At 33.7% G+C, this 10,000-nt stretch overlaps 1 non-coding gene across 1 annotated transcript in view; it reads left to right on the top strand.

Moving 5' to 3' along the window:
* Positions 1-3,740, top strand: part of LOC119558486 — a 3,971-nt gene extending 231 nt beyond the window's left edge. Inside the window, exon 1 of the ribosomal RNA XR_005220210.1 lies at positions 1-3,740. This exon is cut by the window's left edge and continues 231 nt beyond it. This is a non-coding gene — a ribosomal RNA (large subunit ribosomal RNA).
* The last annotated feature ends 6,260 nt before the right edge of the window (positions 3,741-10,000 follow it).

The raw sequence follows: 10,000 nt of genomic DNA, 5'->3' as shown, positions 1-10,000 counted from the left end.
TGCCAGGCCCGTATAACGTTAATGATTACTAGATGATGTTTCCAAAGAGTCGTGTTGCTTGATAGTGCAGCACTAAGTGGGTGGTAAACTCCATCTAAAACTAAATATAACCATGAGACCGATAGTAAACAAGTACCGTGAGGGAAAGTTGAAAAGAACTCTGAATAGAGAGTTAAACAGTACGTGAAACTGCTTAGAGGTTAAGCCCGATGAACCTGAATATCCGTTATGGAAAATTCATCATTAAAATTGTAATATTTAAACAATATTATGATAATAGTGTGCATTTTTTCCATATAAGGACATTGTAATCTATTAGCATACAAAATTTATCATAAAATATAACTTATAGTTTATTCAAATTAATTTGCTTGCATTTTAACACAGAATAAATGTTATTAATTTGATAAAGTGCTGATAGATTTATATGAATACAGTGCGTTAATTTTTCGGAATTATATAATGGCATAATTATCATTGATTTTTGTGTTTATTATATGCACTTGTATGATTAACAATGCGAAAGATTCAGGATACCTTCGGGACCCGTCTTGAAACACGGACCAAGGAGTCTAACATATGTGCAAGTTATTGGGATATAAACCTAATAGCGTAATTAACTTGACTAATAATGGGATTAGTTTTTTAACTATTTATAGCTAATTAACACAATCCCGGGGCGTTCTATATAGTTATGTATAATGATATTTATATTATTTATGCCTCTAACTGGAACGTACCTTGAGCATATATGCTGTGACCCGAAAGATGGTGAACTATACTTGATCAGGTTGAAGTCAGGGGAAACCCTGATGGAAGACCGAAACAGTTCTGACGTGCAAATCGATTGTCAGAATTGAGTATAGGGGCGAAAGACCAATCGAACCATCTAGTAGCTGGTTCCTTCCGAAGTTTCCCTCAGGATAGCTGGTGCATTTTAATGTTATATAAAATAATCTTATCTGGTAAAGCGAATGATTAGAGGCCTTAGGGTCGAAACGATCTTAACCTATTCTCAAACTTTAAATGGGTAAGAACCTTAACTTTCTTGATATGAAGTTCAAGGTTATGATATAATGTGCCCAGTGGGCCACTTTTGGTAAGCAGAACTGGCGCTGTGGGATGAACCAAACGTAATGTTACGGTGCCCAAATTAACAACTCATGCAGATACCATGAAAGGCGTTGGTTGCTTAAAACAGCAGGACGGTGATCATGGAAGTCGAAATCCGCTAAGGAGTGTGTAACAACTCACCTGCCGAAGCAACTAGCCCTTAAAATGGATGGCGCTTAAGTTGTATACCTATACATTACCGCTAAAGTAGATGATTTATATTACTTGTGATATAAATTTTGAAACTTTAGTGAGTAGGAAGGTACAATGGTATGCGTAGAAGTGTTTGGCGTAAGCCTGCATGGAGCTGCCATTGGTACAGATCTTGGTGGTAGTAGCAAATAATCGAATGAGACCTTGGAGGACTGAAGTGGAGAAGGGTTTCGTGTGAACAGTGGTTGATCACGAGTTAGTCGGTCCTAAGTTCAAGGCGAAAGCCGAAAATTTTCAAGTAAAACACAAATGCCATACAAATATAATTATATTATATAAATCAAGCTAATTAATATACTTGAATAATTTTGAACGAAAGGGAATACGGTTCCAATTCCGTAACCTGTTGAGTATCCGTTTGTTATTAAATATGGGCCTCGTGCTCATCCTGGCAACAGGAACGACCATAAAGAAGCCGTCGAGAGATATCGGAAGAGTTTTCTTTTCTGTTTTATAGCCGTACTACCATGGAAGTCTTTCGCAGAGAGATATGGTAGATGGGCTAGAAGAGCATGACATATACTGTTGTGTCGATATTTTCTCCTCGGACCTTGAAAATTTATGGTGGGGACACGCAAACTTCTCAACAGGCCGTACCAATATCCGCAGCTGGTCTCCAAGGTGAAGAGTCTCTAGTCGATAGAATAATGTAGGTAAGGGAAGTCGGCAAATTAGATCCGTAACTTCGGGATAAGGATTGGCTCTGAAGATTGAGATAGTCGGGCTTGATTGGGAAACAATAACATGGTTTATGTGCTCGTTCTGGGTAAATAGAGTGTCTGGCATTTATGTTGGTCACTTGTTCCCCGGATAGTTTAGTTACGTAGCCAATTGTGGAACTTTCTTGCTAAAATTTTTAAGAATACTAATTGGGTTAAACCAATTAGTTCTTATTAATTATAACGATTATCAATTAACAATCAATTCAGAACTGGCACGGACTTGGGGAATCCGACTGTCTAATTAAAACAAAGCATTGTGATGGCCCTAGCGGGTGTTGACACAATGTGATTTCTGCCCAGTGCTCTGAATGTCAAAGTGAAGAAATTCAAGTAAGCGCGGGTCAACGGCGGGAGTAACTATGACTCTCTTAAGGTAGCCAAATGCCTCGTCATCTAATTAGTGACGCGCATGAATGGATTAACGAGATTCCTACTGTCCCTATCTACTATCTAGCGAAACCACAGCCAAGGGAACGGGCTTGGAATAATTAGCGGGGAAAGAAGACCCTTTTGAGCTTGACTCTAATCTGGCAGTGTAAGGAGACATAAGAGGTGTAGAATAAGTGGGAGATATTAGACTTCGGTTTGGTATCGCCAATGAAATACCACTACTCTTATTGTTTCCTTACTTACTTGATTAAATGGAACGTGTATCATTTCCTAGCCATTATACGGATATATTTATTATATCTTATGGTATTGGGTTTTGATGCAAGCTTCTTGATCAAAGTATCACGAGTTTGTTATATAATCGCAAACAAATTCTTTAATAAAACGGTGCATTTATGTATTTTTGATTTGAAAATTTGGTATAACTCCAATTACTCAGGTATGATCCAATTCAAGGACATTGCCAGGTAGGGAGTTTGACTGGGGCGGTACATCTCTCAAATAATAACGGAGGTGTCCCAAGGCCAGCTCAGTGCGGACAGAAACCACACATAGAGCAAAAGGGCAAATGCTGACTTGATCTCGGTGTTCAGTACACACAGGGACAGCAAAAGCTCGGCCTATCGATCCTTTTGGTTTAAAGAGTTTTTAACAAGAGGTGTCAGAAAAGTTACCATAGGGATAACTGGCTTGTGGCGGCCAAGCGTTCATAGCGACGTCGCTTTTTGATCCTTCGATGTCGGCTCTTCCTATCATTGTGAAGCAAAATTCACCAAGCGTTGGATTGTTCACCCATGCAAGGGAACGTGAGCTGGGTTTAGACCGTCGTGAGACAGGTTAGTTTTACCCTACTAATGACAAAACGTTGTTGCGACAGCATTCCTGCGTAGTACGAGAGGAACCGCAGGTACGGACCAATGGCACAATACTTGTTCGAGCGAACAGTGGTATGACGCTACGTCCGTTGGATTATGCCTGAACGCCTCTAAGGTCGTATCCGTGCTGGACTGCAATGATAAATAAGGGGCAATTTGCATTGTATGGCTTCTAAACCATTTAAAGTTTATAATTTACTTTATAAACGACAATGGATGTGATGCCAATGTAATTTGTAACATAGTAAATTGGGAGGATCTTTGATCACCTGATGCCGCGCTAGTTACATATAAAAGCATTATTTAATACAATGACAAAGCCTAGAATCAATTGTAAACGACTTTTGTAACAGGCAAGGTGTTGTAAGTGGTTGAGCAGCTGCCATACTGCGATCCACTGAAGCTTATCCTTTGCTTGATGATTCGATAATAAAGATGTTGCAAGCGGGCATAATCATTATGCTTGCTTGCAGCATCGCACGCCACTTTGTTTGTGGTGTGTAAGGTAGGGAAGAAGAAATATAAAAGACCTAAATTGGAAACATCAATATATAAGTAAATATTGAACAAACAAAATGTATCGTCATCTTATTAGTGACGCGATGATAAAGTGGCAAACATATTCCATGTATAAATATTCCTATGGTATTAAAATTCAAGTAAAGAGGACATATATAAAAGTTTGTATATATGGTTCATTCAATGGTAGCAGCGGTTGGTTGGTTGGTGTCTGCTCCTCTTATTGTTCAAAACTTATGTTATGGTAGCAAGTCTATATCGTCATATTATTAGTGACGCGAAAAAGTAGTGGCAAAACATATTCCATGTATAAATAAATATTCCTATGGTATTGAAATTCAAGTAAAGAGGCCATTCAAGTAAAGAGGACTTATATAAATATAAGTATATATAATGGTAGCAGCGCGGTTGGTTGGTTGGTGTGTCTGCTCCTCTTATTGTTCAAAACTTATGTTATGGTAGCAAGACTGTATCGTCATATTATTAGTGACGCGAAAAAGTAGTGGCAAAACATATTCCATGTATAAATATTCCTATGGTATTGAAATTCAACTAAAGAGGACATATAAAATTACTATCAATGGTAGCAGTGGTTGGTTGGTTGGTGGTTGGTTGGCGGCTGCTCCTATTATTGTTCAAGACTTATGTTATGGTAGCAAGTCTGTATCGTCATATTAATTATTAGTGACGCGAAAAAGTAGTGGAAATCATATTCCATGTATAAATAGATTCCTATGGTAATGAAATTTTCAAGTAAAGAGAGGACCATTCAAGTAAGAGGACATATAAAAAGTAAGTATATGTTCCTCCAATGGTAGCAGTGGTTGGTTGGTTGGCGGCTGATCCTCTTATTGTTCAAAACTTATTTTATCAATATGAGTTTGGCAATACAATAAAGAAGACCAATCTAATCCATATAAAACTAAATGTATTATATGGATATGCTTAGGAAACCCATATATTCATAAAAAAAAATTATGTATAGAAAATTATACATATATCTTTTATATAAATGAATCGTATGGATATCGCCTTATGGTAGGTATAATAACTTTTTAAGGCATAATAATGTATAATATAGAAAATATACATTGAAATATAAATGCATTTTTATAGATATGGCGGCATATAAGTGCCATATACACAAGAATAAATAATAGAATTTACCAATATATAATTAAAATGAGATATATAAACCTAGTGAGGGGCTGCACTAGTATATGAATCGTATGGATATGGCTTATAGGTATAATACCTATAAGGCATAATAATGTATAATATAATAAATATAAATTAAGATATGAATGAATTATATAAATATGGCATAGAAATGCCATATACATACATAAGAATAAATGGTAGAATTTACCCATATATCACTGAAACACGATATATAAACCTAATGATAGCTGGCACTAGTACTGTAAACATGCACGCAATAGTGCGTGGGGTAAAAAACTACTATAGGGAGGTGGTCGTTGGCGGGCCCCTCCTCGTATTGGTCAAAACTTATGTTATGCATATGAATTTGTCAATACTATATAGAACGCCAAGCATATCCATATAAACTATGGATATGCATAGAAATCCATACAAAAGTAAAAAAAAATTATGTATAGAAAAATATACATATATTTATATAAGTGAATCGTATGGATATGGCTTATAGGTATAATACCTATAAGGCATAATAATGTATAACAAGTAAATATACATTGAAATGTGAATGCATTGTATGGATATGGCATATAAATGCCATATATATAGAAATAAATTGTATATCAATGATATAACAATTATAAACCTAGTGAGGGGCGGCACTAGTGAATGAATCGTATGGATATGGCTTATAGGTATAATACCTATAAGGCATAATAATGTATAATATAATAAATATACATTAAGATATGAATGGATTGTATAAATATGGCATAGAAATGCCATATACATAAGAATAAATGGTAGAATTTACCCATATATCACTGAAACACGATATATAAACCTAGTGATAGCTGGCACTAGTACTGTAAACAGGCACGCAATAGTGCGTGGGGTAAAAAACTACTATAGGGAGGTGGTCGTTGGCGGGCCCCTCCTCGTATTGGTCAAAACTTATGTTATGCATATGAATTTGTCAATACTATATAGAACGCCAAGCATATCCATATAAACTATGGATATGCATAGAAATCCATACAAAAGTAAAAAAAAATTATGTATAGAAAAATATACATATATTTATATAAGTGAATCGTATGGATATGGCTTATAGGTATAATACCTATAAGGCATAATAATGTATAACAAGTAAATATACATTGAAATGTGAATGCATTGTATGGATATGGCATATAAATGCCATATATATAGAAATAAATTGTATATCAATGATATAACAATTATAAACCTAGTGAGGGGCGGCACTAGTGAATGAATCGTATGGATATGGCTTATAGGTATAATACCTATAAGGCATAATAATGTATAATATAATAAATATACATTAAGATATGAATGGATTGTATAAATATGGCATAGAAATGCCATATACATAAGAATAAATGGTAGAATTTACCCATATATCACTGAAACACGATATATAAACCTAGTGATAGCTGGCACTAGTACTGTAAACAGGCACGCAATAGTGCGTGGGGTAAAAAACTACTATAGGGAGGTGGTCGTTGGCGGGCCCCTCCTCGTATTGGTCAAAACTTATGTTATGCATATGAATTTGTCAATACTATATAGAACGCCAAGCATATCCATATAAACTATGGATATGCATAGAAAACCATACAAAAGTAAAAAAAAATTATGTATAGAAAAATATACATATATTTATATAAGTGAATCGTATGGATATGGCTTATAGGTATAATACCTATAAGGCATAATAATGTATAACAAGTAAATATACATTGAAATGTGAATGCATTGTATGGATATGGCATATAAATGCCATATATATAGAAATAAATTGTATATCAATGATATAACAATTATAAACCTAGTGAGGGGCGGCACTAGTGAATGAATCGTATGGATATGGCTTATAGGTATAATACCTATAAGGCATAATAATGTATAATATAATAAATATACATTAAGATATGAATGGATTGTATAAATATGGCATAGAAATGCCATATACATAAGAATAAATGGTAGAATTTACCCATATATCACTGAAACACGATATATAAACCTAGTGATAGCTGGCACTAGTACTGTAAACAGGCACGCAATAGTGCGTGGGGTAAAAAACTACTATAGGGAGGTGGTCGTTGGCGGGCCCCTCCTCGTATTGGTCAAAACTTATGTTATGCATATGAATTTGTCAATACTATATAGAACGCCAAGCATATCCATATAAACTATGGATATGCATAGAAAACCATACAAAAGTAAAAAAAAATTATGTATAGAAAAATATACATATATTTATATAAGTGAATCGTATGGATATGGCTTATAGGTATAATACCTATAAGGCATAATAATGTATAACAAGTAAATATACATTGAAATGTGAATGCATTGTATGGATATGGCATATAAATGCCATATATATAGAAATAAATTGTATATCAATGATATAACAATTATAAACCTAGTGAGGGGCGGCACTAGTGAATGAATCGTATGGATATGGCTTATAGGTATAATACCTATAAGGCATAATAATGTATAATATAATAAATATACATTAAGATATGAATGGATTGTATAAATATGGCATAGAAATGCCATATACATAAGAATAAATGGTAGAATTTACCCATATATCACTGAAACACGATATATAAACCTAGTGATAGCTGGCACTAGTACTGTAAACAGGCACGCAATAGTGCGTGGGGTAAAAAACTACTATAGGGAGGTGGTCGTTGGCGGGCCCCTCCTCGTATTGGTCAAAACTTATGTTATGCATATGAATTTGTCAATACTATATAGAACGCCAAGCATATCCATATAAACTATGGATATGCATAGAAATCCATACAAAAGTAAAAAAAAATTATGTATAGAAAAATATACATATATTTATATAAGTGAATCGTATGGATATGGCTTATAGGTATAATACCTATAAGGCATAATAATGTATAACAAGTAAATATACATTGAAATGTGAATGCATTGTATGGATATGGCATATAAATGCCATATATATAGAAATAAATTGTATATCAATGATATAACAATTATAAACCTAGTGAGGGGCGGCACTAGTGAATGAATCGTATGGATATGGCTTATAGGTATAATACCTATAAGGCATAATAATGTATAATATAATAAATATACATTAAGATATGAATGGATTGTATAAATATGGCATAGAAATGCCATATACATAAGAATAAATGGTAGAATTTACCCATATATCACTGAAACACGATATATAAACCTAGTGATAGCTGGCACTAGTACTGTAAACAGGCACGCAATAGTGCGTGGGGTAAAAAACTACTATAGGGAGGTGGTCGTTGGCGGGCCCCTCCTCGTATTGGTCAAAACTTATGTTATGCATATGAATTTGTCAATACTATATAGAACGCCAAGCATATCCATATAAACTATGGATATGCATAGAAAACCATACAAAAGTAAAAAAAAATTATGTATAGAAAAATATACATATATTTATATAAGTGAATCGTATGGATATGGCTTATAGGTATAATACCTATAAGGCATAATAATGTATAACAAGTAAATATACATTGAAATGTGAATGCATTGTATGGATATGGCATATAAATGCCATATATATAGAAATAAATTGTATATCAATGATATAACAATTATAAACCTAGTGAGGGGCGGCACTAGTGAATGAATCGTATGGATATGGCTTATAGGTATAATACCTATAAGGCATAATAATGTATAATATAATAAATATACATTAAGATATGAATGGATTGTATAAATATGGCATAGAAATGCCATATACATAAGAATAAATGGTAGAATTTACCCATATATCACTGAAACATGATATATAAACCTAGTGATAGCTGGCACTAGTACTGTAAACAGGCACGCAGTAGTGCGTGGGGTAAAAAACTACTATAGGGAGGTGGTCGTTGGCGGGCCCCTCCTCGTATTGGTCAAAACTTATGTTATGCGTAAACATATGATTTTGTCAATACTATAAAGAAAACTTGTTTTGTACATACAAAACTAAATGAATTATATGGATATTGAAAAATAAATGGCATTATATCCATATAATGAAAATATACCTCTTATTATAAGAGAGGTATAGTTGGTTGGCAAAGACAATTGAAAATACCCGAATTGCATGGATGATGGGGTTCGTATAAAAACTACTATAGGGTGGTGTAGCAAATAATATGAAGATGATATATCCATATAATGGATATACACTAGTATTCTCTTATTATAATAGAGAATACCATATAAATGGTTGGCAAAGACAATTGAAAATACCCGAATTGAAGTTGACGGGTTCAAAAACTATTATAGGGTGATGTAGCAAATAAAATAATGAAGATATATCCATATAATGGAATTATATGTGTATTCTCTTATTATATGAGAGAGTACCAAACGGTTGATTGGCAAAGACAATTGAAAATACCCGAATTAAAGATATTGGGTCCAAAAACTACTATAGGATGGTCAATGGGCCGGCCATCTACTATTGACGTGACAAAATACTGTCTGTCGGTAGAGAAGATATTAATCCGTCAAATTTGTTTCTTTATTCATTTATGAATATGAGACTTGGCTCCACGGTTAATATTTTAAGCCCAAAGATAATAATGTTGAAACAAAGGCCAAGGTTTCTATTATACATAGAATAACAAATTGTTTCCGAACTTTATCGTTAATCCAAATAAATAATTACAATTGAGGCAGGCTAATAATGATATATATTTTGTATTGATAATCTTGATATATATGTATATTGGTCTGCCATTATCACATACTGAGTTATGTGATAATTCCCTGCGGGGATAAATTAAAAGAGGTGTCCCTATATTAAAAGAAAATAATATATATATATATTATTTTTTCTAACGTACATATCATATATGCGCTCGGTTTTATATTATATATTACCAAAGAGTCTTATATGAATATATACAGATAAATTTTAAATTTATCATCAAAATACAAATGATTTAATTC

The sequence above is a fragment of the Drosophila subpulchrella genome, unplaced genomic scaffold (assembly GCF_014743375.2).
Source record: "Drosophila subpulchrella strain 33 F10 #4 breed RU33 unplaced genomic scaffold, RU_Dsub_v1.1 Primary Assembly Seq103, whole genome shotgun sequence".
In the NCBI taxonomy this organism is placed as follows: Eukaryota; Metazoa; Arthropoda; class Insecta; order Diptera; family Drosophilidae; genus Drosophila; species Drosophila subpulchrella.
This window is presented reverse-complemented; position numbering and strand designations above follow the sequence as displayed.